General features: G+C 40.2%; 1 protein-coding gene across 1 annotated transcript in view; it reads right to left on the reverse strand.

Moving 5' to 3' along the window:
- Positions 1 to 19,990, reverse strand: part of TRHDE (thyrotropin releasing hormone degrading enzyme) — a 497,375-nt gene that overhangs the window by 403,028 nt on the left and 74,357 nt on the right. The window lies entirely within an intron of this gene.

The raw sequence follows: 19,990 nt of genomic DNA on the forward strand, positions 1-19,990 counted from the left end.
CGCTCTTTGTCAAAGTGTTCGCCACTTTAAGTCAAAATGAAAAAAGTGAGGACATTATAGCAAGTTTTGACAAAGCTCAATTTGTTTAATGTGAAGGATTATCTGTTTTTCTGAAAGTGTACTTCCTACTTTTTCCACCTTAAAATACTTTCTTTGATGGAATGATGTTGATGATGGTGGCTTGCTGGTGGAAGAATTGCTTGTGATTACTTGGCAAAGTGAAAGCTGGAAAATCTGTGTTGGCCCTTAATATCTTTTTTCTTAATTTTCTATCACTATAGAATTCAATTCCATACAATTGAAAATTTTATTTAATCCAAACACTATTTCATAGATGAAGCCTGGTAAGATAAAGGAGGTAGAACAAAGTCACATGGCTAAGTGCCAACTGGAACATAGATTAGTCTCTTTTGACTACGAGTCAATGTATTTTGTTTTCACACTGCATATCTATCTTTTAAAAATAGTGATTCAAGGGCAGCACCTGTGGCTCAATGGAGTAGGGCGCTGGCCCCGTATACCAGAGGTGGCAGGTTCAAACCCAGCCCTGGCCAAAAAAAAAATGACGAAAAAAATAGTAATTAAAAAAAAAAGCCTGTTTAATTCATGAAATCCATGTCCGTGAGACCCTCCAAATGTCTTAGCTGTCTGTCTCTATGCAGCTTGTTAAAAATGCCTACTACTTGGAAACCTGGATTGATCATTCTTTTGAGTGATGCACAAGAATAAGACTTCTTTCTGCCTCCACCCCGTCAAACTGGCAAATTATTTGACTGAACATACCACATCAGGTGCTTGCTTTATAGTCCCATAAACAAAGAATCATATTTTGTGTGGAGGCACAGTGAATTCACAACAGGTCATTATCTAGTTAATTCAAGAAAAAGCCCTAAACCTACCATTTCACAAAGAACTGGTTTGGCCATGTGTCAGTTTCATAGAGCATTCAGCCTAACAATTAAAGTAGTTAAAGTTCCCCTTGCAATAGGAAGATTTCACCTTGGCACTTGACATACAGACTTGGCTGAATCATCACTGATTAAAATCTCTGAAAGGCTAAAAATGACAGAGGTCTACAGGTAGAAGAAAAGATTAAAGGTATGTAAGAGACCTCTGATAAAAAAACAAGACTGTCTCTATCCTAGCCTTTTTTCTAGAAAATAATTCCTTATCTTATTGGTATTGATTATATTTGCAGAGCTTCTTTATTCCTAAAGCATCAAATTCCAAATTCCAGTTACAACAACAACAAAATTGCCATTGTAGTCCTGCTGTACAAAATGCTGTTTGGTAAACAGAACTGTTCATTTGTTTTACTGGCTGCCTTTCCCTTTCTGGGATTTGAATAAACATGTAAAAATACATAAATCTCTGAAGATGAAATCTAAATCTCTTCAGTGGGGAGTGATAATAGGAGAGGAGGTGCTACATGAAATAACACAGCAAGGTACAGGCTCACAATGAAAAAATACAATTTAATTTAAAATTAAGCTCTTTTAAAAATAACAATGCTATATCCACATAACAAAAAAAAAGGGTTTTTTTCCCTTTGGGTTAAAAAAAAAATGGACCAAATGGCTATAGGCAATGTTTTATGCCAAAAGAGTTCCACTGAGTTTTATTTTGCTTTTTTCTTTTAATTCTTTTTCATTCTGTTTCAAAACAATTTGCTCCTTTCTTGTGCTATTCCTGAGAGGAATATTTTAGCTCAAAAGCTAAAGATCAGCACCACAGAAGCCCAACATTTAGCCATGCCTGAAAAGTCAAACTATGCTTAACATCCAGAGAGATAATTGCAGAGAATGGTGAACGAACATCACCCAAGAATAGTTCCCTATTAAAGAGCTTTATAAAATAACACCAGCGATGGTGTAGCAGGTGTCATTCTGAAATAAATATCTAGAGAGGTACCATTACGTTATGCACGTTGCTGAAGTCCCACCAAATACCACCCTCCCATTTCAAAACTATTAAGAGTAGAGTTTGAATGTCTTACCACAACAAATAAGTGAGGTGATGGTTATACTAACAAGGTTGATGTAAACTTTTCACATCATACTGATTTCCCAGCACATTCTACCCCATAAGTGCATTCATGTACAAAGTTATGATTTAATAAAAAAAAAAATCTAGAGATGGACATGAGGGTCTATAATGACACAAAGGGAAAAAACATTCTACTCCTTTAAGAGGAAGCTAGCTGCAATATAAATCTATTGTATTTGCAGCAACATGCCCCCTCCCCTACTCTGATGTCTCCAGAGCTGCCCACCTCTAACCGTGACACACACACAGGGCAGTTTCCCTATCTCCACTGGAGTCTGAACCTCCCTGCCTAACTCAGCCTTTCTGTGATGACTCCTGTGGACCCCATTTATTAGAGGAATAGTCAGCTCACATCTGCCCTTTCACTTGCTTTCTCTCCCATTTATCCTTCCCTTTTATACCCTCCACAACATCTCACCTTGATGTGAAAGGCTCATTTCTCCTTCACATCAATCCTCCCCATCTCCACCTTCCCCAGGAAGCCCTTCTGCACTCGTGGAGGCCACATGCGAAGATCAGAGATGATATGGCATGAGGGGGACCGAGGTTCTAGCCTTGGCGTTGACACATTTATTTATGAGTCTGTCTTTTAACCTCTCAGCTGCCCCTAAAGCTCCCAGTTTTAAACTGATGTTAGCAGGTAGAAAGTATCTAATAGGTACTCATCAACATGGACGGTTCTAACTACTCCAGCCTTGCTGCTCAATTGTGTTAGGCCCTGTGGTTTCAGGGAAAAAGAAAGTGAGTTGAGGGGATTGTGCAGCTGAAGAGCTAGTGTGAAAATTAACCCACACGGGACACACTGAACAGTCTGATGTGAGGAAGGGCAGCTATGGTAGCAAGGTTTGGTGTGAGAAAACACAAAACTGTGTGGGAAAGCTGAGCATTGAGGTTTGGGATGAATATCCTGCTATTATGTGAATTCGTCATTCTGTGCCTGCCCCTCTTCCCGCTGCCCTCTGTATCAGCCCCGTCCTCCAGTCCATCTCTCTCTCGCTTTCTCCTGCTCTCCCTCCCTCCCTCTGTCTCTCCAGGACCTCATCTTGCAAGAGACCAGTTGTGACAATCCAGCCTCTCTATGTGAAGTACACTATGACTGGTTCTGAGCTTCAGTTCACACAGTTGCCTCACTAGTTTCCTAGTCCAAATATGCTAAGAGGAAATCTGATCAGCCCAGGTCAACTATCTTTTTGCAGCCAGCCATGCCAGCAGTTGCCACAGCCTAGAGATGGCCCTTACATCGGGTGCCCTCATCCAACCCAGTCATCTGTGGAATTGGGGTGGGAAGGGTGGGTCAGGGTCACCTGGAACAGATCTGGCTGTGAACGAGCAGTAACTTAAGTGAGGCTGTGGGAAGGAACACCTCGAAAATGACAACAAGAAGGTCCCTGTCATTTTCTCAGAACTCACTTGCCATTCGTTATGAAGGCTCTAAACCTTATTCTATGAGAACGCATTCTGAGGAACAGCACAGAGTGGGGAGGAGGGTCACATGCAGTTGGTCTGATGACGTGTAGTAATCACCCATGAGGAGATTCTAACAAGCCCCTCCGCCATCCCCATCCCCAACCACTGCCCGCCAGGGTCTGATTTATCTCTTAATTACAATCCCTTCTTACTGTTCACTGTCTCAATTTTAGCCTGTTCTCCCAATTACTTGTAACCTTCTGAATTGTAGGCATAGTGCTGTATCCAGACACACCTTGGTGACTGCTCTCTTTCCCCTTGCTTCCAGATCACAGAGAACCACATAAGTGCTAAATTAATACTTTCATACACACACATGCATGTATATGAAATCTCAGGACTGGAAAGAACTTTGGAAATCTTTACTCTCATGGTTGTTTTTAGAAATGAAGGGGGAAAGAGTCCAAGAGAGTGAAAATGGCTTGTCCAAGACCACACAGCTGATCAGTATCAAGGCTTGAATTTGAGCAGGCTGAGAACCCAGACACTCCTACACCCCCACATCCATTGTTAACGGATACAAAGATGTGTATAGCTCAAGTCCTCAAAACTCATTTACAACTTAGCATACAGCCATCACTGAATTTGTCAGATACTTCTTTCAATATGAAATTAGTATCTGCAAATCTATATACATACTGTAAGTCATAGTCAATTATATAGAGTCTTCTACCATTATTCACAGCTACATTCTATGAAGTTGTTGCCATCACTGAATTAGTGAATGCCGAGCCTTTGCCCCTTGAAAAAGTGCAGGGTTAATTTTCTGTGAGCCTCTGGTCACAATCTTTTTGCCAATCCATCAATATATAACCTTGTTTTATGTCTGTTCATTCATTAACATTGAACTTTTTGTCAACAGCACTATAATTCATGCCTAAACCAAGTGTATCTAACACACATATTTTCTCTGTAAAGCATATGGCAGCCTTCTTACACTTAGAAACACTAGACAGCACTTCAGTACTGTGCTTGGGGCCATTTTAAATAGCAGCTCTTAAATAATCACCCACAGAAAGCCCAAAGAAATGCAAAAAAAAAAAAAAAAGTGGCATTAAATAGGCTGAAAAAAGAGCCCTCGTTGATAGCATGAGGGCTGGAAGCACAGGCGGAGCTCCCTACTCACCTGCAGCTGGGCACACTCACTCACATCCAGTGACTCAGAGTTTCTTTCACTCTGTGCATGTCCTCAAATGATCCTGAAAATGCCCCAGGTGTTGATTTGGGGGTTACAAATAGATTTTAGCAAATAGGAGAATTTGCAAATAAAGAATCTGTGAATAATGAGTTTGACTGTATTCATATATAGTCAGGGTGAGTAAACTATGTCCTATTTTCTCCCTGATATTTTGTGATCTTCCACCTGTAAGAACTACTCTAATAAAATAAGCACTCAACAGTTTCTTTGATGTTGGTGGCATACAGACTCCAGGACTATCAGGTTTTTTTTTAAATATATTATCTACAACTAGGCAGACAGAACACTGAGAAAAAATACACATTATCTGCAAATGATGATTTATAAATACTGCTACTTTTGTACTTTACAACTATATTAACCTTGCTTTTTAATATATACCTCTATGATGTATTTGCAGTAAAAAGTGCCTTTTAGAAATAAAATTGAACATATTTAGAACACAATGAATGGGTTTTAATGAATATTCACCAGAGAAAAAGCCTTATAACATTGGTAAAAATAGATACACCTTTACTTTCTACAACCTGCTTACAAATGTCTTTTCCCTTGGGTCTATGAAGTCTCAAATACAAGGTGAATTCTGGAAATACCTTCCAGAGCAGAGATGACAGACAAGTAGCTCAAAGGTCAAAAAGCATGTTCAGTTTTCCCTGGACAGTATCAACTCACTTTATGTATTTTTTTTATTTGAAATTAATTGAAAAAAATGTAAACATTGAGAGAACTTACAAAAAGCCATCCATGAACACCATCCCCAAATTTTTCATGAACGCCATTAGCTGGCACTGAACAGCCATGGCTTCCTGTATGGGGCACTTGCCTTCTGGTGGATTCAATTCCCGTTGCTTCCTATCACCTCCCAAACCCAGCCAGAGTGTCCTCTGCCATTCTTTTCCACCACAAATAAGACCAGCAAATACTGAGAATCAGTGGCTTCCTTCTCTCGCATTCCTGCTCTAAACTGAGATATAGAGCCCTTTGGATCAAGACACTGAAGGATCCTCCACTTAAAAGCAAACTTGCATAACCACGTTACCTCTGGCTCTTTATAGTTTACAGAGGCTCCTGAATTATCTAATTTAATGTTTTCAATAAAGGTAAGTTGGGTAGCGCAAGTATCTTCACTCTCCTCTGGAAATCCAAAACTTGCCCAAGGCCACTCAGCTGACAGCAGATGGATAAAGGTGAAATCTGACATCAAATCTACAGCTTTACCTAATACCACATATAAGCAAAAGAGTTGACCCATACTTTGTCACAGATTGCATTTTTTAAATATATCCTTATCAAGACAAAACTTTGGAATGATAAAACTTGAAGTGTTGCTTTTACATTTCATATAGAAAAGCCAAATTCATTTGAATAAAAGGACTTTTATGCATATCACTCTGTTAGCTGTTGTGAAAAAAATATAGAAAGTAGGCCTTCCATACCCACCAGTTCTACAGACTCAACCAACTTCAGTTCAAAAATATTTAAGAAAAAAAAAGGCAGATGATTATGTCAGTACAGATGTTTTCCCCTTGTCATTATTCCCTAAACAATACATTGTAACAACTATTTACATGGTATTTACAATGCATTTGGTATTATATGTAATCCAGAGATGAATCAAAGCATAAGAGAGGCTAGGCATAGGTCATATGCAAGTAGCTTGCCATTTCATATAAGCAACTTGAGCATCTGTGTATTTGATATTTGCAAGGGGCTCCTGGAACCAATTCCCCATAAATGCTGAGAGACAGCTCTACATATATGCCTCTGTGTACACATGAATGCTGGTGTGTGCACATACAGTCCTCATTGTAAATAAGAACCAAAAGAATTTAGCATCACCAGAGTAAAATAATTGAGGAAAAATTATGAGTAAGGGAAAATAAAAGCAGGGCATATAAAACAAAGCCAGGGGTTCAAACTTCCCCTGGAGCACCAAAAATATAAAAAATAAAAAAGTGAAGCCATGGGCATCATTCATAACCTTACCACATGCCATAATTCACAGATGCTGCTGTTGGGACCATGTATTCTACTCCACGCTTCCTGGCAATCATTGCCAAGAAGGAAACGTCATCAGCTATTCACGTCATCATTTCCAAGGGAAAAATACATGTTATTGGTGTTGGAAGATATTTTCTTCCCTGAGAGTCCTCATAAAGTCCCCTTTGCACAATCTAAAGAGCTTTATTTTCCCTAATATCGAATCAGTGAATAAAAGAATAAACTAGGTTTTGTATCTCTCTGTGTGGGCTGACAGCATATTGCCAAATCAGTTCACTGAAATAGGTAACACGACGCAGACCAGTTACTCAGCAAATCTGATGGCCAGATACATAAAAACAAACCATGATAGATAGATGATAGATAGATGGATAGATAGATAATACAGATAGTTAAGTAGGTAGAGAATCAATAGATGATAATGACAGATTATAGAGAGAAATCTATCAATCGATAGATGATGGATCTATAGATAGATAATATTAGATGATATATACATGAAAGAGACAGACAGACAATAGAATGGGGAGGAGAGAGAGAAAAAAATATATCATCTAAGAAAGCATTTACAAGCACCACACCTTTCAGGCATTCCATACATGCCATTTTTCCCATCCAAATTTTGATTAAGCCTTGTGCAGAAGAGTTCAAGGTTAAAAATTCTGACAAGTTTTTGGCATGAAAATATTTGTTGTTGATGAAAGACAAATCCTTTGGACAGTCCACTGAGGTGGTCCTAGGTTTGATGCCACACAAGAAATAATAGTCTCTCCCACAGTCCCACAGAGGGCAGCCAAGGAAAGAGTGAAGGCCAAGGTCAGTGGCTCCTCTCTTCTCACCTGGACATCTGGCTCCTCTATGAGAAATCAGAAAGTGACAAAGGTTACACACTTGAATTCTCTCCAGAGCTTCAGTCCTGTGTTGTCAGCAGCCTGCTGAAGGTTTCCATCTGGCCATAAAGGCTGCCCGGCCATGCGCTTCTCTGCTCCACATTCCAGTCTTTCCTGGGGACCTCGCTTCCGACCCAGAACCATAGGGAGATCACCTCATTTCTTCTCCTTCCCTCGGCTCTCACCAACTTGCTTTCACTCTGTGCCAGCTTCCACCATGTGGCTCAGGGGAGGCTCTCCTTCAAAACCATCCCCCAATGATCTGCTTGCCCTTCCTTCCTCACGCCTCCCTCCCCCATTCTGGTATATACAGTAGGGACCACACTGAGCCTTTGCTACCTTCTATATATTATCTTATGTATTCCTTATAATTCTTTAAAATAGTCCCATTTCAGATAAGGGTATTAAGACATGAAAGAAAAACATCTTTTCAAAGGTCACTCATGAACATGATGAGAACATGATGGAGCCAAAATATGAAAAGGGTTTTTTTTTTTTTTTTTTTTGTAAGTTTATACACAGCACTCCTGACCATTAAAAAGGAGAAAAACATCTTCCAGCAGCCAGGAGTTGGCCTGGCACTCACAGCTGGGCCGTAGTGTTCTCTTATTGAGAAACAATCTCAGCAAACATCAGACATCAGCCCAGGTCACTGTGACTTAGATGAAGTGAGGCCAACACCTAAAGGTTAATCTTATCTAAGCACAGGCATCCACAGAGTCACCGTGCAATTGACAAAAACATCAAACACCCCCCTCTCCCAGCGAATGTGAGTGGTGTTTTCTTTTTTGTTTGTTTGTTTGTTTTTACCAGTTATAGATGTAGACCTGTGCCTGTCTGCCTTCCTTCTAGATAAGATGTATTAAGGCATCAAATCATAGGATTACCCTGGTTCCTGACAGAACCTAATTCAGAATGTACCCCTCACTTCTTGGGACCTGCTCCCCAGTCACACAACCATAGCCCAAATCCAGTAAGTACTTTCTACTCCCCTCTTACTGAGACATAGCCTATTGCCCAAGGCTTTGGATTTTCCCTCATTGACACACACAATTGCTTCAACTGGTGCAATTAAAGGTGTGCTCCTGGTGGTTTGGGGAGGAAGGATGTTGACACCACTGTGCTCATGATTGTCCCATGATGAAGACCCTCCACTGCAGTGATTGTCAACTGGTATGCTGTGGAAGGGTCTTCAGTGTGCTGCAAACATTTTTAAATATCATTATTTAATTTTTTTTCATAAGAAGTTCAAAGCACAGTATGTATATTCTTTTTTTTACTGTTTTTTAAATCAACATAACTTAAGTGTGCCACGAGAGTTTAACCATAAGTTCGAGTGTGCTGTCAGATAAAAAAGGTTGGAAGACATTGCTCTAATGAATTCAAAGTTCATAGGTGGAAAAGCCATGGCTCATGAGGAGGAAAACCTGGTCCTGCAAGCTCTCATCTGTGCCTCTTTCTTCAGCCTCATCCCCACCACATCCTCGCTTCTTGCCCCTCTCCCCTGCCACCCACCTTGAACATCTTACTATAGCGATGCTTTCCAAATACCTGATAGCTTTCCAATGTTGTTCTGCCCTGAATGCACTCTGCCATTCCACCCCACAGCTCTTTCCCTTCTCCTCCTCCTCCTTACTGTAGTAAAACATTAGTGTCCCCACTCCATGGTACCTGAGTTCCCATACCTGTTGCTACAGTTTGAGTGTCTGTGTCCCTCCAAAATTTAAGTAGAAACTCAACCCCCAAGGCAGTAGTTTTAAGAGGTGGGCCTTTGGAAGGTGATTAAAAGCCCCCATCACTAGAATTTGTACCCTCATAAAAGAGCCTGAAGAAGCTTATTTGGCCCATTTTGCCATTTTCCCAGGTGAGTTCCATCCTTCCACCGCGTGAGGACACAGCAACAAAGTGCCTTCTTGGAAGTAGAGAGCAGCCCTCACCCCAAACCAAACCTGCTAGTGCCTGCATCTTGGACATCCCAGCCTCCAAAACTGTAGCAAATAAATGTCTATTTTTTTCAAGCGACCCAGTCTTTGCTGTTTTATTATAGCAGCAGAACATGATAAGATAACTGTATTACATTTTTTAATCTACTGTATTAAAATTCTCATTTAATTTATCTGCTTTGCTCACTTGCATTTCCAGCTCCCACCAGAATATAAGCTTCAGGCATACAGGGATTATGCTTTAGTAATCCTTAAGAAGACAAAGTATAAAACCCACAAATTTTAAGTCTGATGAAGTAGCCTAAATTCACAGTTCTATCCATTAAAAAAAGTTGTCCTAAAAGTAGGCAACTAGCCTTTGGTTAAACTCAGTTAACTCAGGCTCTGCACCTATAAAAAATGGAATTATTGATTTTTTTTCTATTGTATATATTTAGGGCATTCACCATCATGTTTATACATACACGTAGTTAAATGATAACTACAGTCAAGAAAATTAACATATACATCACCTCACATGATTGCCTTTTTGTTGTGGTCGTTAGCAGAGTTTCAGTACACAATATTGCTAACCATACCTACACATTAGATCTCCACACCTGTTCATCCTGCATAATTGCAAGTTTGTATCCCTGGACCCACCACTTCCCATTTTGATCCGCTGCCCCATTCCCTGTTCCTGGTGCAGCACATTTTATTCTCTTTTGTAAATACTCGGCATTTTTTAGATGATACAAAGACAGGGGATCAGGCCATGTTTTTCTTTCCGTGTCTGGCTTATTTCAGTTAACGTACTTGCCTCCGGATTCATCATGTTATCACAAATGGCAACATCTTCTTCTTCTGTAAGACAGATGAATAGATAGATTGCACATTTTCTCTATCCATTCATCTCTATTGTTTCTGTATATTGTTTCCATCTCTTGGCCATTGTGAAGAACGCTGCAATGAGTTCATACACCTCTTCAGGTGCTAATGTCATTTTCTCTGATGAGGGCGTGCTGGGTCATAGGCTAGTTCTATTTCCAGTTTTGACCCTCACCAACAAACGTTATCTTTTATCTTTTTGATAATAGCCTTCCTAACAGGTGTGAGCTGACAACTCATGGTGGTTTTGATTTCTATTTCTCTATTGATTAATGATGTTGGACACCTTTTCACACACCTGTTGAGCATTTTTACCTCTTCTTTGGGGGAAGAGTCCATTAAGTTCCTGTGCCCATTTTTTAAAACTTAGATTATTTTAATCAATTGCTATTGTATGGAAATTAACCCCTTATCAGATACATGGTTCACAAATATTTCCCCCAGTCCCCAGGCTGCCTTTTCTCTTGATTATTTTCTTTGCTGTACAGAAGATTTTAGTTTGATGTAGTCCCACTTATTTTATTTTGGTTTTGTTGCCTATAACTTTGCTGTGATCTCCAAAAACATCATCACCAAGGCCACTATCAAGGAGTTTTTTCTCTACATTTTCTTCTAGGAGTTTTACATTTTTGGGTCTTACATTTGGGTCATTAATCCATTTTAAGTTGATTTTTGTGTGTAAGAGAAGGGTCCAACTTCATTCTTTTGTATGTAGATATCTAGTTTTTCCACCACGATTTATTTCATAGACTATTTTTTCCCCACTGTATTTTTTTGGTGATCTTATCAAAAATTAGATGACTGCACATGTTTGCATTTATTTCTGGGTTTTCTATTCTGCTTTGTTGGTCTATGTGTCTTTTCTTTACAAAAGACATTTTATTTATTTTTATTTTTTTATTATTAAATCATAGCTGTGTACATTAGTGAAATCATGGGGTACAATGTGCTGGTTTCATATACAATCTGAAATATTCTCATCAAACTGTTCAATGTAGCCTTCTTGGCATTTTCTGTTATTGTATGTAGACATTTGTATTCTGCCTTTAGTAGGTTTCACCTGTACCCATTCTAATATGCACTGTAGGTGTGGCCCCACCCATTACCCACATTCCACCCTAACCTCCCTCTTCCCTTCCCCCTCCTTAGCTCTTTCCCCATATTCTTGTGCTATAGTTCGGTTATAGCCTTCATGTGAAAGTTATAATTTAGCTTCATAGAAGGGCTGAGTACATTGGATACTTTTTCTTCCATTCTTGAGATACTTTACTAAGAAGAATATGTACCAGCTCCATCCATGTAAACATGAAAGAGGTAAAGTCACCATCTTTCTTTAAGGCTGCATAATATTCCATGGTATACATGTACCACAATTTATTAATCCATTCGTGAATCGATGGGCACTTGGGCTTTTTCCATGACTTAGCAATTATGAATTGGGCTGCAATAAACATTCTGGTACAAATATCTTGGTTATGATGTGATTTTTGGTCTTCTGGGTATATATCTAGTAGCAGAATTATAGGATTGAATGGCAGATCTATTTTTAGATCTCTAAGTGTTCTCCAAACATCTTTCCAAAAGGAATGTATTAATTTGCATTCCCAGCAGCAGTGTAGAAGTGTTCCCTTTTCTCCACATCCACACCAACATCTCTGGTCTTGGGATTTTGTGGTATAGGCTAGTCTCACTGGAGTTAGATGATATCTCAAAGTAGTTTTGATTTGCATTTCTATGATGATTAAAGATGATGAGCACTTTTTCATATGTCTGTAGGCCGTGCGCCTGTCTTCTTCAGAAGACAGAGAAGTTTCTCTTCAAGTCCCTTGCCCAGCCTGCGATGGGAACACTTGTTCTGTTCTTGTTTATATGTTTGAGTTCTCTGTGGATTCTGGTTATTCAACCTTTGTCAGAGACATAACCTGAAAATATCTTCTCCCATTCTGAGGGCTCTTTGCTTGCTTTACTTACTGTGTTCTTGGCTGTGCAGAAGCTTTTTTGGATCAGGTCCCAGTAGTGTATTTTTGAAGCTGCTTAAATTGCCCAGGGGGTCCTCCTCATAAAATACTCGCCCAGATTTCTTCAAGAGTTTTCTCTACACTCTCTTCTAGTATTTTTATAGTTTCATGTCTTTTTTTTTTTTTCTTTTTGTAGAGACAGGGTCTCACTTTATGGCCCTCGGTAGAGTGCCGTGGCCTCACACAGCTCACAGCAACCTCCAACTCCTGGGCTTAAGCGATTCTCTTGCCTCAGCCTCCCGAGTAGCTGGCACTACAGGTGCCCGCCACAGAGCCCAGCTATTTTTTATTGTAGTTTGGCCAGGGCTGGGTTTGAACCCATCACCCTCAGTATATGGGGCCGGCGCCTTACCAACTGAGCCACAGGCGCCACCCTAGTTTCATGTCTTAAGTTTAAATTTTTAATCCAGTGAGAGTCTATCTTAGTTAATGGTGAAAGGTGTGGGTCCAGTTTCAGTCTTCTACAGGTTGCCAGCCAGTTCACCCAGCACCATTTGTCAAATAGGGAATCTTTTCCCCACTAAATGTTTTTAATTGGCTTGTCAAAGATCAAATAACTGTAAGTAGCTGGGTTCATCTCTTGGTTCTCTATTCTGTTCCATACATCTACCTCTCTGTTTTTGTGCCAGTACCATGCTGTTTTGATCACTATCAATTTATAGTATAGTCTGAGGTCTGGTAGCGTGATTCCTCCTGCTTTGTTTTTATTTCTGAGTAATGTCTTGGCTATTCGAGGTTTTTTCTGATTCCATATAAAACGAAGTATTATTTTTTAAGATCTTTAAAGTATGACAGTGGAGCTTTAATAGGAATGCATTAAAATTGTATGTTGCTTTGGGTAGTATGGACATTTTAACAATATTGATTCTTCCCAGCCATGAGCATGGTATGTTTTCCCATTTGTTAACATTTTCAGCTATTTCTTTTCTTAGAGTTTCATAGTTCTCTTTATAGAGATCTTTCACGTCCTTTGTTAGATAAACTCCCATATATTTCATCTTCTTTGGCACTACTGTGAATGGAATTGTGTCCTTGACTGTTTTTTTAACTTGACTATTGTTGGTATATATAAAGGCTACCAATTTATGAATGTTGATTTTGTAACCTGAGACGCTACTGTATTCCTTGATCATTTCTAAGAGTTTTGTAGTAGAATCCCTCGTGTTTTCCAGATGTATGATCATATCATCTGGCAAGAATGAAAGTTTGATCTCTTCTGACCCTATATGGACACACTTGATCGCCTTTTCTTCCCTAATTGCAACGTCTAAAACTTCCATTACAATGTTAAAGAGCAATGGAGACAATGGGCAACCTTGTCTGGTTCTTGATCTGAGTGGAAATGATTTCAATTTAACTCCATTCAATACGATATTGGCTATGGGTTTGCTATAGATGGCCTCTATCAGTTTAAGAAATGTCCCTTCTATACCAATTTTCTGATCATGAAGGGATGCTTGATATTATCAAAAGCTTTTTCTGCATCAATTGAGAGAATCATATGGTCTTTGTTTTTTAATTTGTTTATGTGCTGAATTATACTTACAGATTTATGTATATTGAACCATAGAACATGTTGGATAGTCTTCTTTCTTTTTCTACATTTTGGAACAGGTTGAGTAATATAGGTACTAGTTCCTCTTTAAAGATTTGGTAGAATTCTGACGTGAAGCCATCTGGTCCCAGGCTTTTCTATTTAGGGAGATTTTGTATGGTTGATGCTATTCAGAACTTGATATTGGCCTGTTCAACATTTCCACTTGATTATGGCTAAGTCTTGGAAGGTGACTTGCTTCCAATATTTCCTTCAGATGTTCATATTTCTGAGAATAAAGTTTCTTGTAATATTCATTAAGGATTTTTTGAATTTCTGAGGAGTCTGTTGTTATTTCGTTTTTGTCATTTCTGATTGATGAAATTAGAGATTTTACTCTTTTTTTTCCTGGTTGGGTTAGCCAAAGGTTTATCTATTTTATTGATCTTTTCAAATAACCAACTTTTTGATTTATTGATCTGTTGTATAATTCTTTTGTTTTCAATTGCATTTAATTCTGCTCTGATTTTGGTTATTTCTTTTCTTCTGCTGGGTTTGGGGTTGGAATGTTCTTCCTTTTCCAGTTGCTTGAGATGTCCCATTAAGTTGTTAACTTCTTCTCTTTCCATTCTCTTGAGAAAGGCTTGCAGTGGTATAAATTTCCCTCTTAGGACTGCCTTTGCAGTATCCCAGAGGTTCTGATAATTTGTGTCTTTATTGTTGTTTTGTTCCAAAAATTTGGTGATTTCCTTCTTAATCTCATCTATAACCCATCTATCCTTTAGCATAAGGTTGTTTAGCTTCCATGTTTTTGTATGGGTATACAGATTTCTGTTGTTATTGATTTCAACTTTTATTCCATGTTTGTCTGAGAAGATGCAAGGAGTAATTTCTATTTTTTAAAAATTTGCTGAGATTAGATTTGTGGCCTAGGATGTGGTCGATTTTGGAGTATGTTCCATGGGCTGATGAGAAGAATGTGTATTCAGTTTTGTTGGGATGAAATGTTCTGTAGATGTCTGTTAAGTCCAGATGTGGAATGGTTAAGTTTAAATCTAAAATTTCTTTGCTTAGCTTCTTTTTGGAGGATCTATCCAGCACTGCTGAAGGGGTGGTAAAATCTCAAAATATTATGGAACTGGAGGAAATCAAGTTGCTCATGCCTGTTAGAGTTTCTCTTATAAATTTAGGTGCATTCTGGTTGGGTGCACAAATATTAATAATTGAAATCTCATCATATTGAGTATTATATTTAACAAATATTCAGTGTCCATTCTTATCCTTCCTTATTTTGGTTGGTTTAAAGCCTATTGCATCTGCAAATAGGATTGCAATGCCTGTTTTTTTCTGCTTTCCATTTGCCTGAAGTATAGATGACCATCATCTCACCTTGAGTCTATATTTGTCTTTTAATGTAAGATGAGATTCTTGTATGCAGCAGATATCTGGCTTGAGATTTTTTTATCTAGTCAGCCAACCTGTGCCTCTTTAGAGCATAATTTAAGCCATTCACATTAATTGAGAATATTGCTAAGCCTTTTGAGAGTCCGGTGGACATTTTTAATCCTTTTGCAACTGTGGAAGTTGGAATTTGATCAAAATTTTCTGGGTGGGTTTACTTTTGTGGTGGAGGATTACACTGGTCTTTATGAAGGATAGGTCTGAGAATATCCTGGAGAGCTGATTTAGTTATGGCAAATTTCTTCAACATGTGAATGTCATTAAAGTATTTAATTTCTGGGTCATAAATGAAACTCAGTTTAGCTGGGTACAGGATCCAGGGTTGAAAGTTACTTTATTTTAGGAGATTGAATGTCAATGACCATCCTCTTCTAGCTTGAAAGGTTTCTGCAAAGAGATCTGCAGTTATTCTAATATTCTTCCCCTTGTAGGTGATAGTTTCCTTTCATCTGGCTGCTTTCAGAATTTTCTCCTTCCTGTTAACTTTAGTGAAGTTGATTATCATGTGTCTGGAGGATATCTTATTTGGGTTGAGTCATGCTGGAGTTCTGATACTGTCAGCTATTTGAATTTCAGAATCTCTTGGCATGTCTGGAAAATTCTCACTCATAATCTCATGGAAAAGAGACTCTGTGCCTTGTGAAGCCACTTCATCATTTTCAGGGATCCCTATAAGACAAATATTGGTTTTCTTCAAATTATCTCAGAGGTCTCTGAGAGAGTGATCTGTTTTTGCTCTCCATTTCTTTTTCTCTTGAGAGTTTGGGAGCATTTGAAAGCTTTGTCTTCAATGTCAGAAATCCTTTCTTCTGCTTACTCAATTCTGTTACTAAGGGATTCTACTGTGTTTCCCAGATCTTTGAGGGCTGCAACTTCTTGTCTCAATGTGTCAAAAATCTTTGGGCATTTGGTCTTTGAATTCATTGAATTCTTGAGATATCTTTTGGGTTACTGCTTGGAATTCTAATTTGATCTTATTTGCTATCCAGATTCTGAATTTGATTTCTGACATCTCAGCTATTTGTTTGTGCATGGGATCTTGTGCTGTGTCTGCCCCATTGATCCTTGGGGGAGTTGATCTACTCTGATTATTCATATTGCCAGAGTTTTTCTGTTGATTTTGCCTCATGACTGTTTTTCACCATTGCCTCTGGCTGTCCTCTGAGTTGGGGAGGTGTATCTCCAAGATTAGACCCTGGAAGGATCACTCTTTTGTTGCTGGATCTTCGTAGAGAGTGACCCTGTGTAGCTCCTCTGGAGCTACCCCAGCCAGGGAGTTCTGGTTGTGGGAGTAGCTCCGGAGTGTGACATACCTGGATCCAGCAACAGGGCAGGGGGTGGTGCACACTATTCTGGGAGTGCCTGGCACCCAGTGACTTTGGCACAGAGAACCCAAGGCTCCAGCAGTTTCTGGCCAGGAGAAAGGCTCTGCGCAGCAGCAGGGAGGGCTCCAGAGGGCACACAGCTACTAGAGTCTCTGGCCAGACAAGCGGGCCGGTGTGGAGGCAGGGAGGTTATTGGAGGGAGGATACAGGGTTGCGAGGCTCCTGCAGTTCCTGGTCAGGGCATGCGGAGGCCCGGCAGTCACTGGTCGCAGGTCATGAGTCATAGCACAGCTCTTACCGAGGTCCAAGTGGGCTCCGACCGTGGTCTGGTGCAGCTCTTACAGAGGTTGGGGTGGTGCAGCTCTTATGGAGGTCCAGGCAGGCACCAATCACAGTCCTGGCACAGCTCTTATGGAGGTCCCAGCACATACTGATCGCAGTCACAACATAGCTTTTATGGAGGTCTGGCCAGCGTAGCTCTTACAGAGGTCTGTGTGGGCCTTCCTTTCTACTTGGGATGCAGCAATATTGTCCTTCGGACTCTCAGGACCCCGGGCAATCACTGTGTTACTTGCCATGCATGTTCTTGTCTTCTCTTTCTGATAGACTGGAAGTTCCAGGAAGGAGATCTGTTTAGAATCTGTGTTTTATAAGATTCAGGTGTCTCATATTGCTCTTACAATGTGGATTCTGATTCATCAGGTGTCAAAAAATGGAATTATTAAACTCCATAGAGTTGCTGTTACAACAAAAAGGCCTGATTCAGTGTCTTATATATGTTTATGAATGTAATAACACAGGGCATGATGAAATATGCATAGCTCTTTTTTTGATATGTATTCTCCCCAAATATCTCCATCTTAAAAAGTTGCTACATCCTACTTTCTCAGCAATTTAAGTTTGCATTAAATACAATCCCATATGAGCAACTATAAGATAACCATGTAACTTACATATCAGAACACATTTCTCCAAACAACCTTTCAGTTACTACTTCAGACCAAGTACAGACTGCAGAGTCACTTACTCCAATGCACGCTTATTTGGTAAGCAGATAAATAGTGGCATATTCAGATTATGACATTTTTGCTACATGCATCAACATGAATGAATTTTCCAGGCACATCAGTGAATAAAACAAGTTGATAACAAAAGGCATGTGGGGATGAATCCACTTAGACAGGGTTAAAAAACACACAAAAATTAATTTTCAGTGTAAGGGGGCAGCCCAGGACTTTCCTTTTGGGAATGAGGGTGAGGTTAGTGGCTGAGAGAAGCCCCAGGAGGCCCCTGTGGGTGCTGGTGAGGTTCCACTTCTTGACCTATACAGTATTTTTACCTGCTGGAAATGCATTGAGACATAAACATATGACTTAAGCACTTTTCTGTATGCATATTTCAATAAAAATGTTTGTTATTTAAAAAATGGCAACCATAATGTTAGCCATACCCAGTGGTAGCTGTCAGGCTCGTGCTTCCAGGGCAGCACTCTCACTGTTAAAATGAGAAGGGCGCAGCGGCATAAGCAACTACCCAAAAGTCGTATGACAAATCCATGACTCAGAGCTACAGCCTGCAAGTACTGATTTTCTTGCCAGGGTTCTTGATTTATGTGTATATAATGGTATTCCAAGTAAATATATCAATGTCTTTTCAAGGCAAAAGTTCCTTGGATTTGCGCATTCTGAAGCTGGAATAGAATATATCAGTGAAAAGCTGCTCTCTGGCCATATCCCAGCTAGGACTCCCGTGGCTGGCAGTGTCTTTTGAATCTGTGAAAATTTGCAAATCAAGGCCAGGCTTCCATCCGAGCTGACACAATACATTTCTAGTTAAAGTGAAATTTAATTGTGTTTTTTCTTCTCCCAGCTAAATTACGCACAGAAGGGGGGAAAAAATCATTGCGTATCCATATGAAGTAACCATAAATCTAAGGCCACACAATGCAAACGAAATACGGCAGAGACCCAACTAGGGGACAATAATGCCGCACTCCCAGCTTCCCTTCCCCACATACTGACAAGTTGTCCAAGTGAGCCAGGGCAAGGGGACATCAGGCTGCCCTCCCTAACTGGAGGACTCCCGGTGAACAAAAGGGAGGCCCAGTCCCCTGGCAGCCTCACAGGCCTGGAGTCCTGGGCTCCTGTCACCAACTTCATTTTCCAGTAGCTCTGCAGATGTGTCTTTGAGAGACCTTGATTTGCAGATCATCTGCTCAAGTACAGAAAGAAAATGTGTACCATAATTTTACAGCTACATGTCTTAATATCCCACAGCACTTTGCTGTTTTAAGTATTTAGACAGCAGTAAGGCTGGAGCTCTGCATAACTAGATGGTAATTAAAATGCACAAGAAATCAGGAGTTATGGCACAGATGGCGGCTTGGAAAAATCTAAAGAATATATGGACTTTGGGAGAGGAGGAGCAAGATGGCGGCCGAGTAACAGCTTCCTTGCATCTGGGCACAGTGAGTCTGGGGAGATAGGACTCCAGGCATCTCTGGCTGGTGGGATCTGCCTATCATTACCCCAGTGAGGATACAGGGAGTCACCGAGAGACTTCTGGACCCCAAGAGGAGGACTAAAACAGTGGAAAAACAGCAAGTGGTCACGTGTGTTCAATCCATCTAAACCCGCCCACAACTGTAAGTTCAGCACCAGCAAGACTGCAAACCAGAAAGGCCTTACCTGTGAACTGTTTTGGTGTCTTTGGACTTGGCGCTCAGTTTAACTGCCTTGGGGAGAGCCTGAGCGGGAGTGCAGAGAACTTTGACCATTGTCTAGGGCCCCAGTCTGAGCTGCTGAGCCAGACGGAGCTAATAGTATTTCGCTGTGGGTCACAGGGAGCCATTGTGATTGATCTGCCCTGGCAAGCTCCGCCCTCAGGGTTGCAGAGCTAGAATAAGGTGGGAGCTGGTAACCCAGCGACCAAGTAGCCTAAGGGTGGGGTCTGAGCCACCTTGCTGCCCTAACCCTCAGGGGCAGAGTGAGACCAGTTTTGGCACACTGGGTAAGTGGATAGCCACTTCAGCAGTGATTCCAGCGACAAGCACTTTCCTGGGAAAGCTTCTGCTCAGCAAGTGAACAAGTTCAAAGTGCCTTTTACGTGGGCTGAAGAGAGATTTAGGGTGTCTACCTGCTGGGGTTTGAGAAATCAGCAGCCTCCAGTCGTATCAGAACTGTGATTAACATCTCATACCCCAAAACACCACGTGTTGCCCAGACAATATTCAATAACATA

This window comes from Nycticebus coucang, chromosome 3, assembly GCF_027406575.1.
Source record: "Nycticebus coucang isolate mNycCou1 chromosome 3, mNycCou1.pri, whole genome shotgun sequence".
NCBI classification, from domain to species: domain Eukaryota; kingdom Metazoa; phylum Chordata; class Mammalia; order Primates; family Lorisidae; genus Nycticebus; species Nycticebus coucang.